The following is an 18,821-nucleotide window of genomic DNA, read 5'->3' on the forward strand; positions in this document are numbered from 1 at the left end:
TAGGCACTCGCTAACATGGAGGCCTGCTGACGTCAGCAGACCTCCATGTTAGCGACCTGCTTTTAAATAAAGCAGTTATTTTTTTTTTTAAATGTAGCCCGTTTTCCCTAAGGGAAAACGAGCTGCATTTCAAAAAAATCCGAAACCTTTTGTTTCGTTTTTTTCAGGGCAGGGAGTGGTCCCTTGGACCACTCCCTGCCCTGAAAAAATGTTTTGGGGTCCAGTCTCAAACTGGAAGGGGTCCCATGGGGACCCCTTCCAATTTGCGAGTGGGTTACCATCCACTTGAAGTGGATGGTAACTGCGACTCCATTTGCACTGTGACTCGCAAATAGGAAGGGAAAACCCCTTTCTATTTGCGATTCGGAAATGCATTTTGCGAGTCGGTAACGACTCGCAAAATGCATTTCTGCATAGGAAACACGCATTTGCAAGTCGCAAACTGCAGATTTTGCCGTTTGCGACTCGCAAAGTGTTTCCTACATCTGGCCCCAAGTCCTTTTGCCTTTCAGTTTCCAGTCACTCTTTAGCTGCTTCGTTAACATCTCCGTTGAATACCACTAATGATTTTGTCTCGCTTGCTGTGCTAATTGTGTGGTCGGTAACAGCTGAAAATCACTTTTAATTCATTTTTGTCTGACTTTGTTTCTTTCTGTAGGATTGTTCCTCATTAATGTGATTGATGGACTGGTGTTTTTTCGGAGCCTCACTGGGACTGGCTTCACTTGTTTTTTTATCTTCACGGTTTACCAAAAGCATGCATGCTCTTTCGAAGCAGTTGCAAGCCACACTTAATCCCTGCAGAATACGATATGTAGCTCTCATCCAACTCATTTTACGATTCAACACTTTTTACACAAGTCTGTGAAATATTTATGTAACATAAATACATAACATCGACATGAGTCATTTTTTCTACAGATATATGAATAAGAACACCTTGCTCAAGAAAAGGGTAGCAAAATGAATTTCCCAAGCCCAGTGGTTCTTAACCTTTTGACTTCTGTTGAGGGGGACCAATGCCTAAGTAATTTGTAGGATTTGTATCTCAAAACAATTCATGAAACTACAGGAACAGATATGTCTTACGCAAATACACAAATTATTAAATACATGAATTCACAAACAATAATATATATATATAAAGTCTTATTTGTAATGCGAAGATTGTAGAATTTCAAATTCTGATTTTGCTTTAAAAGACATAGCAATATGCTATACTCTAACATATCACTTTGCCTTTTCGCTCCTAATTCATCCGTTCTTTATGGTTGCGCATTATATAGTTCTTCAATTGAAACCACCAGTCACCCACACTGCTGTTTGCTGTATTAGCACTGCTCGCTCAAATCAAGCTGATATCAACTTAATTACTGTAAAAGACAATCACTGACTGCTTTAGAAACTATCTGTGGTCCTTTCGCCGTTTTCCTTTTTTCGACCGTGGTCACTTTTTGTGCCATCCGTGCACATTTCCAGAACTACGTGTTCACACAAAACACTAAGCACTTATTTATATTTTTAAAAATGAGTGAGTGTGCTGCATAAATCTATTCACTGACAAAAAAGTCTCCGTCCACAGGAGTATGGGCCAGATGTAGCAAATTCCCAAATTGCGACTTGCAATTTGCGAGTCCCTGCGACTCGCAAATTGCAAGTCGCAATTTGGGATGCAGAAAGGTGTCTCAGACACCTTCTGCGAGTCGCTATGGGGTCGCAAAGACCCACCTCATTAATATTAATGAGGTGGGTCGCAATTTGCGACCCCATAGCGATTCAGGGCACTCACGGGGATGGTGGCCTGCTGGAGACAGCAGACCACCATGTCCGTGACAGCAGACCACCATGTCAGTGACTGCTTTTCAATAAAGCAGTCTTTTTTTTTTTCCAAAGTGTAGCCCGTTTTCCTTAAAGGAAAACAAGCTGCACTTTGAAAAAAAAAAACGAAACCTTTAGTTTCGGTATTTTTCAGGGCAGGTAATGGTCCATTGGACCACTGCCTGCTCTGAAAAATTATTTTTTGTTCCAGACACAAAGGGGAAGGAGTCCCGTGGGGACCCCTTCCCGTTTGCGCCTGGGTTACCATCCACTTCAAGTGGATGGTAACTGCGCTTTCATTTGCGACCCCAATCGCGGTCGCAAATGAATATACATAGCATTGCGAGTCGCTAATAGGAAGGGAACACCCCTTCCCATTAGCGAGTCGGAAATGCATTTTGCGAGTCACATAGCAATGAGGCTTTAGCGACTCGCAAATGGCGATTTTCGCCGTTTGCGACTCGCTAAACCATTGCTACATCTGGCCCTATATGTTTTGTGTCAGATTAGTTTCTTGCTGATAAGATGCGGAAAAGAAATACGTTGATAATGTGATGGATATCCCATCTGCCGTATAACGACCTCCATAGAATATAATACGGCAGTGGGGATATCTGTCATATTTGTGATGGGGGAAACCCCTCCGCCAAGGTCATAATAAGGCCCTAAGTGTTGTACTGAACTGATAAATTAGTTTAATACTGATAACCTAATTGGATGCTGTTGTTTTACGATTACTTATACCTCTTACCTCTGCCCTATTGGGTCTACGAGTTGCTCCTGTAGTAGAAACTAGTTTTTCTTTTCATTCACAAATCCGCCACAGCCAGCACACCTGCCTATCAGGTTCACCATTCCTGGTGGCTCTCTGCACCCTGCAGTTAGGACACCAACAAACCGGAAGCAAAGAAGTGTAACAAAATAGAAAACAAGGCAGCACTCTTCTTTCGTTTATGCATTGGAACAACATATCTGAATCCATCAGGACAGCCCAATACTGCTCCAATTTAGGAAATAGACATTTCCTAAACAAAATTCAGGAAATAGCTATTTGAAGGACGCTAGATCATGACAGGGTAACAGACCATTGCTGCTTTCACAACCCAGCAACTTCTTGAATCATTTGTTGACTGTATTTTTGCCTTTCACTCTGCACTGCCCTCAGCTACCTGTTAGCTAGGTTTTCACTATATAAATACCACAAACAAATACTAGAACCGCAAAGATAAGGGATAAACACCTCTATTATATTTGTTGATCTCCACATAGGAGCGATCTAGTTTACAATGTGCAAATCATCTGGTACATAAGTAAATACTGGATTGGAATATGTTTACAGTTCACAACAGTTTACATTTGAGACTCTTGCAGTGGTAAGAGGTTGAACAGAGAATTCTAAAAAAATATATTTTCTTACACAAAAGTTTGAAATCCCATTTTTAACAAAAATATCTGCAGATAAAACACAGGGCAAAAAATATTGTGTAGTCAGGGATGCAGCAAAGGGGTCACAATCTACAATGGAAGCAAGGGAAATTCCCCCCTGATCCCGGTTGGATAGTAAGATTGTCATAATTGTGTAGCAAGAATTCTCTCAGGCTCCCTGGGACCTGGTGCCACTGCACCTGTTGCACCATTGATAGCTACCCGCTGGGGTATATTAATGTGTCTATAAAGTAACAACAGTTGTACCTATGTGCCAACAGCGAAACCGACTGTATTCAGTGTACACCACTGCTCAGCGCAGTGGATTCTGGGAAAGCCTATAGATCTGAACACACAGTACTTTATCCAACTAGCAGCGTACAGCAGATGGCTCTCTGCCTGTGTGAATAGAAGCAGGGCCTGCACTCCTTTGTGCGTGTTCCGTAGGTTGCTTCCCAATTAGAGACTTCTAGATGGAGCTGGTAGCGCAACATGCACTGTATACCTAATTACTGGTTCTGCTGACTGATCTCTGTTTATAATAACTTCTGCTAAAGAGCGAAATCCAAATTGTTTCTTTCTTCTGCAAGTGAGTAACGGTTCCAAATCATGCCTTCTATCAGATCCTTATGGCAGCCAAAGGGCTTTGCACACTGGCCATGATAATTATGTGCTTTACCCAGAAAACCGAGGTTTACCAGATCCATGCTTGAGTAGCTCATCCAATCCAGGTATTTTCTTAGCATTTTAGAGCATGTAGTCCTGAAGATACAACTGCATAACCAGGACTAAGGGGGTAACAATGGCATTTCAATAAACAGCATAACAAAACAATATAAGAGATAATATTACAGCTCAACAGTTCCAAGGCAACGAACATGCTTCAGGTAAGTGTGAACTGTTCATAATCCACAAATGGCTAAAATAATTTCAAACTGATCGAGGTTTTAAGCAGGCATGCTTGGCACTCAGTTCACATTCCCCATGTTTTCATATTTTTCTGCAAATAGCCAAGGGGCTCATATACTGTATTTTCCTGGATTCTGTGTTTGTTGAGTTTTGCTTTCTGTTTAGTGAGCGTGGTGCCCTACATGGCTGGATGATACCCCTTTCAGCTAGCACAGCGTTTCCCAAACTATGGGTTGTGTTATGAGCTTATTTTTGGAGGGTCACACAAGCTCAAGCAATAAATAAACATGCTGTTAAATTCTGTATTTATCTCGTCACATTTGCTGCGCTTCAATTACAGAGATCAAAAGTCAGGTTATGTCTTCTGACAAATTGATGCTTATTTTTTAATATGGGGATTGGTGTAAACACACTCACTTTGCAGTCAGAGAAAGAAAAGTAACGAATTATGTGGAAATTGTTGCTCGGGTACAGGGAATGTGAAAGGAAAGGCTGTAGGCTATCATTATTTTTTTAAGACAAACACAAAAACGTAAATACCTGAAAATTAACTATACACATTCAGCAATTAGGAAAGCAAACATGAATCACAATTTTTTGTAATTCTGACACAATGGCAACATGATTTTAGTAGGATCAAAGCAAATCAAGACCCTTTACTTGGTGATGGACAAATGATGAAGATACACTGAAACCCGATTTCCATAAATTATAATTTGTATGCAATATAGTTTTATCAGAAAAACTGTATCTCTGTGCAGATTTCGTAAGCATTTCAATGGGAAATGTGCTATCTGTAAATGGCAGTGCACTACCACAAGATTCTTAAGTTACATTGAAAGCGTGCCCACCTTATGTCCATTAAAACTAAAAAAAAGTTTGGAACAGCACTGGGCTAGCACCAGGACCAGGCACACACATTCAACCAAATCTGTTCAGACCTAGGTATCAAGTGTGTTTAGGAGGACCTGCTAAGGGTTAATGGTGATTGGACGTTTACTTCTACTTGCAGGATTGCTGCTACTGTTTCACAGAAACCTCTAAGAGCCCCACAGAGCTGTATTGTATGAAGGGGGTCTCCTTCTCACATCTCAAACAACTTAAAGGCGGAAGGTGAGAGTTCTCAGTCCATTCATCAGATTCTTCCTGGTGTAGTATACATGGTGGAGATACTTTAATTTTATGGGTATGTACCGAATCAGGATAGCAATTTCCCTAGGAGGCATTTAAGAGGTTTGCTTTTTCTCATCTGTGGTACCAAAGAGCAGGGAAGGCATCAAGCATATGCAACATTACAGTTTTCTAAATCTGTGATATTTTTCTGTTAGGCAATTTAGACATGATGAGTTTCAATTTGAGGCGTTACATCTTGGGACATCAATTAACGTAGTTAAAGACAGTGTTAGTGCCTGAAGGAGTTGCAGATCTCAAAAGAACAGGGATTGGAGGAGTCCAAACTTCCTGTGTGGTTTAAAAATGATTTCATGTAATTATGTGCAGTTAAATTCCCTAGTACTGAAATGCCCTGTTGTGACTTGAGGCAAGAGAGTCTCTATACACAATGGTATTTCCCCTGGGGGTCCTTTTGTCCATTCCATCATGCAAATAGAGTCCCTCAAAACTCTTAGGGCCATATTTATGGCCTGGTTTGCATCGCTCTTGCACCACGCAATGTGCACAAGTGTGATGCAAACCTTAAGTGAAATTTATGGAGCCATGCAAGGCTACCTTGCATGGTTTCATAAATCTTGAGTAATGTAATGCAGCGCAAACCACTGTTTTACATTACTCTGTGCCAGTGAGGGGTTTCCGGGGTATTATGTGGGTGTTCTAACGCAACATCCATAGATTTTGACACATTCTCAGATTTACAAAAACATGTAAACATGGGGATGCGCCAGAAAGATACCCTTCCCCAGGAGAGGCGTAACGAGGAGAAATATTTATTTCTCTTCGTTTTTTTCCTCCTATGTGTGCTGCAGCACACACAGAAGGATGACAAAGCCTCTCAGGATTGCTCTAATGCAGGAAGGCATCTTTTCCTGCACAAAACAATCCTGCATGCAACACAGGTACCCTTGCACTATAGTGTAAGCGTCCCTGCGTGGGCACTAGATTGCCAAAAGGGGGAAAGAACAGGATGCACCATATTGAATAAATAAGGTGACTTGCTGCACTGCCCTGCACCACAAAGCTCATAATATAGGCCCTAGTGCTCTCTTGGTTGCCAGTGTGTATGCAGTGGTAACCATTGCATGAAAATAGTTAACTTGGGACCTCTGGTTGTAATTTACCAGATAACTCTAAGACTGAAGATGAAGAACATTATTAGTGTTGGCCAGCCAGCCAATTCCTCATTGACGGCCCTAAATGAGGTACGATGGAGATGAAGCTCTGATGTCAACAAGCAACATGGAAACCACTAAAGCTCCCAAGTGACTGCCTGCCATCAAGCACACCACATTCCTGTCCAGATTTTCCATCTACTATGCACTGTAATCTGCTGCCTCAGCCTAATTTAGCGAACCAAGACTACAGCTCGCAAAATACACTGAATTGTTGAATGAAATCCTGTGTCTGTAACATAGTGTCCCTGATGACACTGAGCTATGGTGTTCTGCTCACCATAAGAACAAGCACTGGCAATGCCAACAGCTCTCAGCTTAGGGACTTGTGCGCGGTGCAAATAATTTTAGCCTTTAGGCGCAGCATGATGTTGTGTCACAAGGCTGAACCTTTTTTTAAAAAAAAAAGCTTTTGACACGGCTGACCACCTCATTTCATAGGTGCGTGCTACAAAATGATGCAAGCGCTTTTTTTCCTTTATTGTTACCGATCCGAGATGGACCAATGACTAAAAAAGGAAAAGAAAAATGTTTAAAGTGTCCTTTTGTGTTTTTGTAAATGGGTCACGGGGAAGCAAAACAGGGGTGTGGGTGGAGGGGGGCAAAGAAACAGGGACAAGGGGCAAAAGTAACGCGGGGCTTGGAGTGGGTTTTTAAAGTGGGTCAGGGAAGGAACATGGTGCAGAAGCAACACAGGGAGCATGCGTCGGGGGTGGAAGCAACATGGTATCGAGGAGCAAAAATAATACAGGGGTTCTGGTGGGAGAAAACACACAGGGTTGCGGGTTCAAAAGAGTGAACGAGAGCAACATGTAACTTGCAGGTAGAAATCACATGAATGAGAAGGCAACGCAAAGATTGGGGAGAAACACACAGGTGAGATAGAGAAACAGCAGAAAAACACATGCACCTATTACTCTTAAGTAAATCATGGTCGGGAATATTTTTAAAGTGGTGCATGAGACAAGTTGGCGAGATCTCAACAATTTATTATGGCTATATTCAAAACAAAGCTGATAAATTACGCCGTTTTCCCTCATCTGAGCCTTCTGTAATCCATCTCACCAACTTTGGTCACGATTTAAACTCTTTTGCTGTTCATCTGACAATCCGCAAAGACCAAGATAAATTACAAAGAATCAGGATGCTGTAGCAATTGTGAATAGTGATTTAGAGAAAACATAGCACTAAACTACTGCATCATTCTACCCCCTTGACTACTCTGTAATATGATATAATATATTTTACATTTGTTTTCTGGAACCCATTTAATGTTTTGTTGCCACTAGCACTGTTTTGAGGTCTAACTTTCAGACGCCAGACTGAAATAAACATATATTTATATATATATATATGTATATGTATATATATATATAACATAATTTTGTTCTGTGGTGTCATCTGCTGATCTATTAAACTTTAATTCACACTTCATCAATTGGCTCCCCATTTTCGTGAGTTAAAGCATTTTGCTTGTGCACATATACCGTAAAAATGTGTTCTGTAGTTCTCTTTCAGACTTGTTTAGCATTATTTGTTTTTAATTTGTGAGTACTCATCAGGTCCCTAAACACAGCTATCAAGGTCGCGCTGCTGCCTGCAGTCCAACACATCCCACAAAAGCTGAGCTAGCTGCTGGCACTGCTAGAAACTGCCATCTTTACATTGGCTGTGGCATTCTTTGTTAGTACCATAGAATGTCAAAAAACATTTCAAGATGGCCGTCCACGCATTTTAGCACGTGCGATCTTAATCCCTCTTGTACAGTACCCAAGATGTTTAGCCGTTTCTGGTCTGTGTTCTGCATAACACCCATTCTTATTAATGTCTCTTATTTATCTACCCTGCTACCTCTTTAACAGCCAGTGATGTTAATCATCAACGTTCTCTGCTATCCTCAACCTGTTCACAAGTGACCATAACATACCTCTGGGTTTTACCCAATACCACACCAGTTCACATGTCACAATCAGTCTTAAGAGTTTTTCCACTTCAACATTTACCCTTTTTGCTGGTGATAATTCCATACCTCAGTTTTACGCCCCTGCATCAGTGCTTAATTTTTGCTTATTGTTTCCGGTGCTGAGGGCCGGCACTTATTCTTCTGCCTCAAGCATTTGCTGCGAGCAAAAGCCACACATGGGAAAGACGGAGGAAGAGTAAAATGAAAAAGCGTCACAAAGGTAGAAAGCATAACGCTGCCAGAGTGAGCTGAAGGGGCAGGGAGTGGCTTTAAATCGATTAAAGAGGCCGGAGATGGCTTCAGGATTACGCCACCTCAGTATTCTGTGCTCGCACATTTAAATGCAGCAGCCGCGTGTTTAAGAGGAGGGCTTTGGGCACCGGCACGTATTTATTTACAAGTTAAGCACTGCACTGCATCTCCTCTTCCAGCAAGTCATAGTACCACACTGCCATTGCTCTCTCCCTCCGTCAGACTTTGTTTACAAGCCACCGCCCCATAGTGTTGCTAGTACTTGTATCTGGGTTTTATGTCAGGTTTCAATGCTATGTGCCTAGGCACTATGCATGGGCGTAGGAAGTGTGGGGGACGCGGGGGATGTATCCCCCCCAGATTTTGGAGGGTGGGGGACAAGGGGGACGAAGGTGGGGGGGACAAGGGGACACAATAATTTCCCCTCTCACATCTATTATTCAGAGGGCCATTAGCGCACAAAAGCGCTACTTATAACAGCCCTGTACCGACCATCCTCCAATCTGATGGTAACAGAATGAAGGTGAGTCAGGAGGCCCCCTGCGCCCTCTGCTCTTTTGTTTGTCCTGTTCACACCTGTGGGCATTAAGGGTGCTCATAAGAACAAAGGGCACGAGGAGTAGAAAAGAGTTTTTGATGATTACTGTCTGCATCTCCTGCCGCCTTGAAGAGGAGCACTGCAGGATGCCTTCAAGAGGAGCTGCAAGACATTGAGCAAGATCTAAAGAGATAACAGTGTCCCACTCAGCCTGACACCTGCAGGCTAGAAAGGAGACTCTGTGAAACACAATGTTTGTATTTGCCTAGGATCACACCAGTTGGTGAAACAGTGAAGTCGAGATTGGACCCAGATTTTACCTTTTCACACAGCAATTTAGCTATTAGAAGGGTATATTTTTCTAACATTTATGTTTAATGTTTTGTTATCTAGGTAATGAAGGGCTTGATTATAGAGTGGCTAACAGGGAGAAGCCATATTTCATTTTGGGCTGTTATGTCTAGCGTTATTATTTATGTTGTTATCGTTACATACTTCAGCATATTGAAGTATATTATCTTTTCTCTATCTTTTCTTCACTGTACTCTGAAACAATCTACCCTATGCCACTGCACCCTACACCACTTTTCTCCACTCTGTGCTACTCTACGCCACTGCAATCTATGCTGTACCACTCTACTCTACACCACTCTACACTACGCCACTGCAATCTATGCTATTCTACTCTAACCATTGCACAATACACCCCTACACTCTTCACCACTTTACTCAAATCCAATGCACTCTATGCCACTGCACTCTATGCCAATCTACTCTGCACCGCAGCACTCTATTCCACTGCTTTCAATGCCACTGTACTCTGCACCACAGCACTCTAGGCGACTGCACTCTATGCCACTCTACAATACACCACTGTACTCTGCGACCCTCTAATCTGCAACATTGCACTCTGCCACTGAACTCCATGCCACTCTACTCTGCACCACTGCATTCAATGCCACTGTACTCTGTCCCACTGCACTCTTTTCTGCACAACTGCACTCTAATCTACTCTACACCACTCCACTGTAGGCCCTTCACTCTACTTTGAAATCATCTCCTCTATGCGACTGCAATCTACGCAACTCCACTCTATGCTATGCCAGTCTAATCTACCCTGCACCACTCCAATGTACCCTGCGCCACTCCAATCTGCTCTGCACCGCTCTATGCTACTGCACTCTACATCACTATGCTCCACTCTGCAACAATCTACTCTTCACCACTATACCGTACTCTGCAGCAATCTATTCTATGCCACGGCACTCTATGCAACTCTATTCTACTCTGCACCACTGTACTCTAAGCCACTCTTCTCTACTCTGCATCACTCTACATCACTGCACTCTACACCAATGCATTCTATGCCACTCTACTCTACACCAATGCATTCTATGACACTGTACTCTACACCACTGCCCTTTATGACACTCTACTCTGCAACACTGCACTCTGCCACTGAACTATACTCCTCTCTACTCTGCACCACGGCACTCTACTCTGCACCGCTCAACTATATGCCACTCTACTGCACTCTACACAAATGTACTATATGCTACTACACTATGCCACTCTACTCTGAATCACTGCATCCCACCATTGCACTCTACACCAGTCTACTCTACCTTGCACCACTCCACTCTACCATGCACCGCATCACTCTATGACACAGCACTCTGAACAACTGCAATCTATGCAGTGCCACTCCACTCTGCTCCCCTCTACTCTTCACCACTCTACGCTACTGCACTATACGCTAAACCAGTGCTGTCTTCGTCAATGCACTCTACACCACTTTACTCAAAACCAACGCACTCTATACCACCACACTCTACGCCAATCTACTTTGCACCACTGTACTCTATGCCTTTTCACTCTAGACCACCCAACTCCACTCTATGACACTTCATTCTGACATTACACTCCATGATACTAGACTCTGACACTCTATTCCATTAAACTCTAACACTTTCTCCACTCTGTAACTCCCTACACAACTCCCTGTACGCCACTCCATTCCGCTTTACTCCACTCCATGCCACTCCACACCACTCTATGCCACTTCAATCTACGATACTCTATTCAACGCCACTGCACAGCCCTCTATGCCACTCCATTATTCAACAATGTACTATGCTCAACAACACTCTACCCCACTTTCTCTATACTAGTTCATGTTACTTTACTTCACTCTACTCCAGTTCACTCTTATTTATGCCTTTCCACTATACGACACTCTGCCACTCCACTCTATACCACTGTGACAATACTCCACTCTACTACTACTTTATGGCATTGGCGCTTGATTAGAGATTCAGATCTCCATTGATTGCCTTGTCACTCATATGAGACGTGAGTCAGATTTATCTTCGCCATTTTGGTTACAAGCACTATGTAACCCTTTTAACTCAAGCTTAACGAAGGCTTAGGATGATCCTGATACCTGTCTAGGGGATCGAAATATCGTCGGCCAAAGTACCTTGACTTGAATTTGTGATATTGTACATAAGTTGGCATAAGCATAGGTACTATGAGCTAATGACTTCTTGATTCACTATTTGAGTCATTCATGTAAAAGTGGGTGTATAACAGCGTGTAAATCACTATTGTGGATGCTAACCTTGTAGGAAAGTAGCCTCTTTCTAGCTTGGTTACCCCCACATTTGGCCTGTTTGCCAGTGTGTTTGAGTGTGTCTACTGGGATCCTGCTAATCAGGACCCCAGTAGTTATGCTCTCTCCCTTAAATTATGGTTGTTGCATACTGGTAACCCAGTATTTCACACAAGATTGGCATACTGGTGCCCCCTTATAAGTACCTAGTATATGGTACTTAGGTACGCAGGGCATTGGGGTTCCAGGAGATCCCTAGGGGCTGAAGCATTTTTTTTGCCACCCATAGGGAGCCCATGCAATGGCTTCTACAGAACTGCCATTGCAGCCTGCGTGAAAAGGTGCATGCACCCTTTCACTGCCAGTTACACCGCACCAGGTCACTTATAAGTCACCCCTATAGCAGGCCCTCCAGCCCTGAGGGCAGGGTGCAGAGTACCTGTGTGTGAGGGCACCCCAGCACTAGCAGAGGTGCCCCCACGACCTCCAGGACCATTTTCCCAGACTTCAGGAGTGTGGGGATGCCATTTTACACGTGTACTGGAAATAGATCACTACCTGTTCCCAGCTACATAATGGTAACTCCGAACATAGGTATGTTTGGTATCAAACATGTTGGAATCATACCCCAAGGCTTTTGCAAGCATTGGTTGTATGATTCCATGCACTCTGGGGGCTCCTTAGAGGACCCCCAGTATTGCCATTCCAGCCTTCTGAGGTTTTCCAGGCAGCCCCAGCTGCTGCCACCTCACCTGTTGGTTGAGAAGCTCAAGCCCAGGAAGACAGAATAAAGGATTTCCCTTGATAGAGGGGTGTTACACCCTCTCCCTTTGGAAATAGGTTTGGAAGGGGTAGCTTCCTTCCCCAGGCAACTGGAAATGCTTTGAAGGGCACATTTGGTGTCCTCCTTACATAATCCAGTCTACACCGGTTCAGGTACCCCCAGTCCCTGCTCTGGCACGAAACTGGACCACCACCCCAGGTGTGCTGTTCAGAGCTCCTCCAGAGGGTCCCTGGGTTTTGCCATCTTGGATTCCAAGTTGGCAGCAAACTCTGGGAGCATCTGAGTGGCCAGTGCCAGCAGGTGGTGTCAGAGCCGTCCCCTGATAGGTGCTTACCTGTTTAGCTGACCAATCCCCCTTTCAGGGCTATTTAGGGTCTCTCCTTTGAGAGGTTCTTCAGATTCAGATTGCAAGACTCTGCATCCTTTACTTCACTTTATCACCTAAGAAACTGCATCTGGACCCTCCAGGAACTCCACAAACTGCAACAACTAAGCAAAGACGACTTCTGCAACATTGTATCTCCAGCTCTTGCCAGCAAATGCAACTGTTTCCCGGTTGTGCATCCTCAGAGGACAGCCTGTCTTCAGTCTGCACCAAAAGAATGAACGAATCTCCCTTGGAGTGAAGGAGTCCTCCCCTGCTTCAGCAGGCACCTCTCTGCAACGATGACCATCTGCATGGGTCCCCTCTCCTGACGAGTTGCATGGATCCTGCATCACGGGTGGTGGACTGAAGTGGTCCTGATGGTCCTGACGTCCTACTGTCCAACTTTGGTGGAGGTAAGAGCTTGCCTTCCCACGCAAGACAGTACTCCTGTGCACCACGTGTTTTTCAGTTGCCAAGGCTTGTTGGCATCCTTCTATGAAATTCTTTGTGTACCATGTAGCTTCGGCCCCCAGCACTCCTTCCTGAGATGCACCGCTTCCTGAGTGGTTCTCTGGCGGCGTGGGATCCTTTGTTTTTGTGCTGCGTGGGCCTCCTTTTGCAACTCCTTTGTCCCCATGCTGGGGACTCCTATGTGCGCTGCCTGGTATTCCGTGGGCTCTCTGAGTTGCTGAGAGCCCCCTCTGACTCCTCCTCCTGGGTGGCCATTTTCCGCTAACCATGAGCTATGCCTGTGCCAAGGCTTGTTGGTGGAATCCAGCGATGTAAACCAGACTGCAATCATCTATCCGGTGTGGGATATCATCTGCACCAACCACGAACCCGCATCCATCTTCTTGAGTGCAGTACTGACTGCTGTTCTTCACCAGTGGTTCTTATTTTGCACCTTGATTCAGGTTAGCAGGGGCTCCTGTCCTCCCTGGACTCTTCTGTGCTTCTTGGACTTAGTCCCATTCTTCCACAGGTCTTTAGGTCCAGGAATCCACCCTTTGTGTCTTGAAGTATCTTCTGGTTCTTGCATTATCTTCTTTCTCGTGTTCTTGTGGGTTCTAGGAAAGTTACTGTGATTTACTTCTGCTTTCCTGGGCTCTGAGGTGGGTTCTATTACTTACCTTTGGTGTTTTCTAATACTCCCAGCGCCCCTGTACACACCACACTTGCCTAGGTGGGAAACCGACATTCGCATTCCACTTTCTTAGTATATGGTTTGTGTTTCCCCTACGCCCATTTCTAACCATTGTGATTTTCACTGTTTTCTAACAGTTTTTATTGCTATTGCTGCATACTAGTGTATATAATTGGTGTATTACTTACCTTCTAAGGGAGTATAGTCTCTATGGTATTTTTGGCATTTGTGTCACTAAAATAAAGTACCTTTATTTTTGTAACACTTAGTATTTTCTTTCATGTGTGTGAGTACTGTGTGACTACAGTGGTATTGCATGAGCTTTGCATGTCTCCTAGATAAACCTTGGCTATAGCTACCCCTAGAGAGCCTGGCGTCTAGACACTGCCTACATGTCACTAATAAGGGATAAATGGACATGGTATAAGGTGTAAGTACCATAGGTACCCACTACAAACCAGGCCAGCCTCCTCCAAACCACTGTACTATATAGGTTACTTTTTACATTTTTCTTGTAATTGGTGACATTGGGTCATCCAGATAACTTGTGTAATGCCCGAATACCAGTCTTTCTCGATTTTCCCTGTTGATGTTTTCCCACTACATTTGATCTTTTATATTTTGATTGAATAAATGCATAAAACATTCAATTTGCATACTACTTTAATATCATTGTTTATGGGAGTGGTGTTGCATTTTATTCAAGGGACCCCTGTTCCTTTAAAGTTAGTTTACTGCTCCATTCTAGGACACTCTCCTTACTCCATGATGCTACACCACACCAGTCGGTGACACATCATTCTCCTTTATGCTGTTAACTTTCAGCCATGCTGAATAGTAGTCTCACTAGTGTACAGCATGGCTAAAACACATTGGCAAAGGCAATATAACTTGCATAGGCGAGATCTATTGGCTATGCCAATGCTTGTTTATAAGGTATGAACTTTAAGGTGACTTGCAATATCCTTATGTACACAGGGGGTATTTTACCCCATATAATACATGGTCACACCACCAACTTTCCCACACACCACTTAAAACCCTAGTGCATAGCTTCTGTCCTTCCAAGCTATTAAAGTATAGCAGAAGAAAGAAAAGCAACATTCAATTGTTTTGCTTTAAACAGCTGCATTAATTATGCTCTGTGACCTGATCTGCCTTTTACCTTGGCTGCTAGCTCTGGCAGAAGACAATGTAATGTCATAATTTGACTGTAATAACCCTATCATAGTCATTTTCTGATGTCTTTTCTTTATAATCAGTGAATGTCTTTTCTTTACACGCAGTGACTTGGTGCATCACAAACAGCTGTTTCTAAAGAAATTAGTGACTGTAGTTTATACAGAGATTAGAGAATCCATGTTTATATAGCCTGTAACTCCAAGAGCTTCTTCAGTTGAAATGCTCCTAGTTATGATTGATGTGGAGCTGAGCTTCCCAAGATCACACAAAGGAGCAGAAGTGTTATTAGAACTATGGTTTCTGAGCACAGTTTACAACTGTTGTAAGTAATAGCTTTTGATCTCTCCAGTGCGGTTCCAATTGGCATGAGGCGAAGGGCATGATGGGTGTGGGGCGCAAAGAGTATGTTCTTCCTTTTTACCCTCCTACCTTTATTTGCTTGGTGCATGAAGATGCAAGGTTAATCAACATGTTATTTTCACATTTGAGCTAATTACTTTGTGAATGTAAATAACAATAAAAGATACTTTCAGACTGTGAAAACATGCCTTCCTTTCTCCCTATTTCACTTCCAATATATATATATATATATATATATATATATGATTGTGTATATTTATCGGAGCCTGCAGTTCGTAAACAACGAGCGATTTATATAGGGTTGATTGAAAGTCCCCCAAGGCTGTCCCTGTCCCCCCCAGAAATTTATTGTCTCCTACACCCCTGGCACTATGGTCCTTTTTCCATTGCCTAGGCATAAACAACGGTTCTGCAGTCGTAAACTGGAGAGGATCAGAGACTTGGACTCTTGCTCCAGTTTCAGCTTCCAATCAGAACAACTTCATAAAGGGAAAGTTACCTTTCTGTGTGTGAACCCTCGTTAAAGTAAATATAGTTTGTATTTCTAGCGGCTCCACTCTGCACTACTCTCCACTCATTCTCATGGAATTGGCAGCAAGTCCCCTTTACAATTTACTGGGTATTCAAACCCACTCACAGATAATGTCCAAATATCTCGTGGGTGTTCACTGCCCTAATATCTATGTAACTGAATTCAGGTTACTCATAGTAGCTGTACAGGGTTGTCATTCATTAGAAGTCGTCACAAATGACACTTATCACAAGACCGGTAGCCTCATGAAACTAGACATTCTTGGCGGCATAAACTTCAACATTTGTTTTTTACTGGACTGTACGTGTTGTTGTTTGATAAAACAGCTTATGGGCTACATGATTTCTGTAGACTTTTTGTGAATCTCAGCAAGGGTCTGGACGAATTAGAAGCGTGAGTGCAACGAGAGATCCCTGAAACCAGTGGATAGATTTGTCCCTGTATATCTTCTATGTTGTATTGTTTTGTATAGGACTTCTGTCCTCTTGAGTGAACCGTGTGTGCAAACATCACAGTACAACTAACTAACGAGCTGAAATGATGTCTGAGACTATTTGATCACCCTCATCATAGCGCCATTATTATTTAAAAATCCAGTCAGTGTACACTGTAAAACATTTAGGGCCAGATTTAAAAGGCCCTATCGCCACCGGAGCGTCATAGCGCAATGCCCTGCGCCGTATTTACAAGGTGGCCTTAAGCCACTTTTTGTGGCTTAATGCCACCTTGTAAATACGGCCACTTCACACGCAGCACTTTGCGTGGAAGGAGCATGCCATGGGTGTTGCTGTGGGCGCCATAGCAACACCCATTGCATTTTGACTCTGCCTCATATTTACAAGTTTTTGTAAACCTGAGACAGCGCCAAAATCTAACGCCGCCCTATGGGTGGCGTTAGAGTGGCACAATGAGGAGAAATGCTTTCCTTTCTCCTTGTCTTTTGCTCTATGTGTGCTGCATTTTGCAGAACACATAAAAAGAACAAATCACCATTTAAGATTGTTTTTGTGCAGGAAGGTGTTTCTTTCTGTACAAAAACAATCCCCCCTCAAAGCAGCCATCCTTGCACTGTGGCACAAAGGTGGCTGCATTGGTGCACAGAAGCAAATTTAGCGCCAGTGCAGGGAGAAACACAGGGGTGCACCATATTCTAGTAAATATGGCGTATCTCTATGTTTTGAAAATGACAGTGCGCGACGCTGCCAAATTTGGCACAGTGGTGCGCACTGTCATTTTCTAATAAATCTGGCCCTTAGGATCATATCTTGATCGCAGAAGGAGTGGAAATACTACTTTTTTTCCAAATCTTTTTATTGATGTTTTTAAGAGAAAATAACAGCATGAAGAAGAACCATCATACCACATTTTTGCATAGTATTAGTCCATTTATACCCCCATTATGGACCCTCCCAATACTTCACAAGATCCATAAGCATGTTGATTGTGCCCCCCCACCCCCTGAACTCAGTTTTAAAATGCCATTGTGTCTGAGGCACCACAGATGTTACCTCTGTAAGCGGTCCAGGGACCCCAGATTTTGTCCCAGTTCTGTTGACATCCTTGGCCTTCATACACTGTCGTCTCCGCTATCATACACAAGTCCATCTCCTCTTTCCACTCGAACAGTTGTGACACACTCTCCGTCCCCCATAATTTGGCAGTGTTGTGTTTTACAATGGACAGGCCCTGCATTACCCACAGACGGGCCATACATGAGAGATCTAAGTCCCCCCATATATTCAAGAGAGACCACTTCGCCAGTGGGGCGAGGGAGGACCCCAGTACCCTGGAAATACTAATTTTTCCACCTAAGACAATATTCTAAATTAAGTGGTATTTGTCCATGCTCTATTTGCCACTATGCAGATTACCTACCCTGCGATATCAGCCAACAGTTTATGGCTGATGCAACCTGCGAGGATCTGGTTGGCAAGTAGTGTGAAATGTTGATTTTCGCATCCTGTATTACCCATGGATGTTCCCCTTTCCCACCTGAAACGCCTGCTGGCATCCGAGGTGCACAAAATAGAAATTGGCTCTATTTTCAAACAAGCATCTAATCATGTTTTAAACTTATGAGCAGATAGGGTGGATGGGAAATTTTAACATGTGCAATTAGCGCTTGAGCTTATATCGCCAAAGTAGGGAGTTTGTTCTTGAAAGGAAATAGCACAAAGGTTTTAATCACACCCCAACTGGGGTTTGTGCATACCTCTGGCGACAAAGATTGAGAAGGAAAAATTAAACTATAAAAGAAAAAAAAAAAATTGCAATGCAATGGGTTTCGCGTTTGCTGGAGTTATAGCTATTAGCTTTGTAAATTCCTAACTGGACTTTTCTTGCCACATAAATTGAAAATGAAAAGTAAAAGTTGACATAAGCGAGCCGATTCAAAGCGCCACAGCCGCCATGAGTGCAAAGGAGAGCCACAAAAGGAAAAAGAAGTTTGCTTGCAGTCAAATGTATCGGCAATCATGCAATTATCCATGTAACAGGGTCGATGGCCAAGGCAGTAACAAAACTGCCCCAAGGAGGGACAACCGTAAATGAAAGGCAAGCCCGCAAATCAGTTAAAGTGATGGGTGTGGTTA

The 18,821-nt window shown here is 43.3% G+C and overlaps 1 protein-coding gene across 1 annotated transcript in view; it reads right to left on the reverse strand.

The window, feature by feature from the left end:
- Window positions 1–18,821, reverse strand: part of LOXHD1 (lipoxygenase homology PLAT domains 1) — a 929,469-nt gene that overhangs the window by 68,315 nt on the left and 842,333 nt on the right. The window lies entirely within an intron of this gene.

This window comes from Pleurodeles waltl, chromosome 1_1 (genome assembly GCF_031143425.1).
Source record: "Pleurodeles waltl isolate 20211129_DDA chromosome 1_1, aPleWal1.hap1.20221129, whole genome shotgun sequence".
Taxonomy (NCBI): domain Eukaryota; kingdom Metazoa; phylum Chordata; class Amphibia; order Caudata; family Salamandridae; genus Pleurodeles; species Pleurodeles waltl.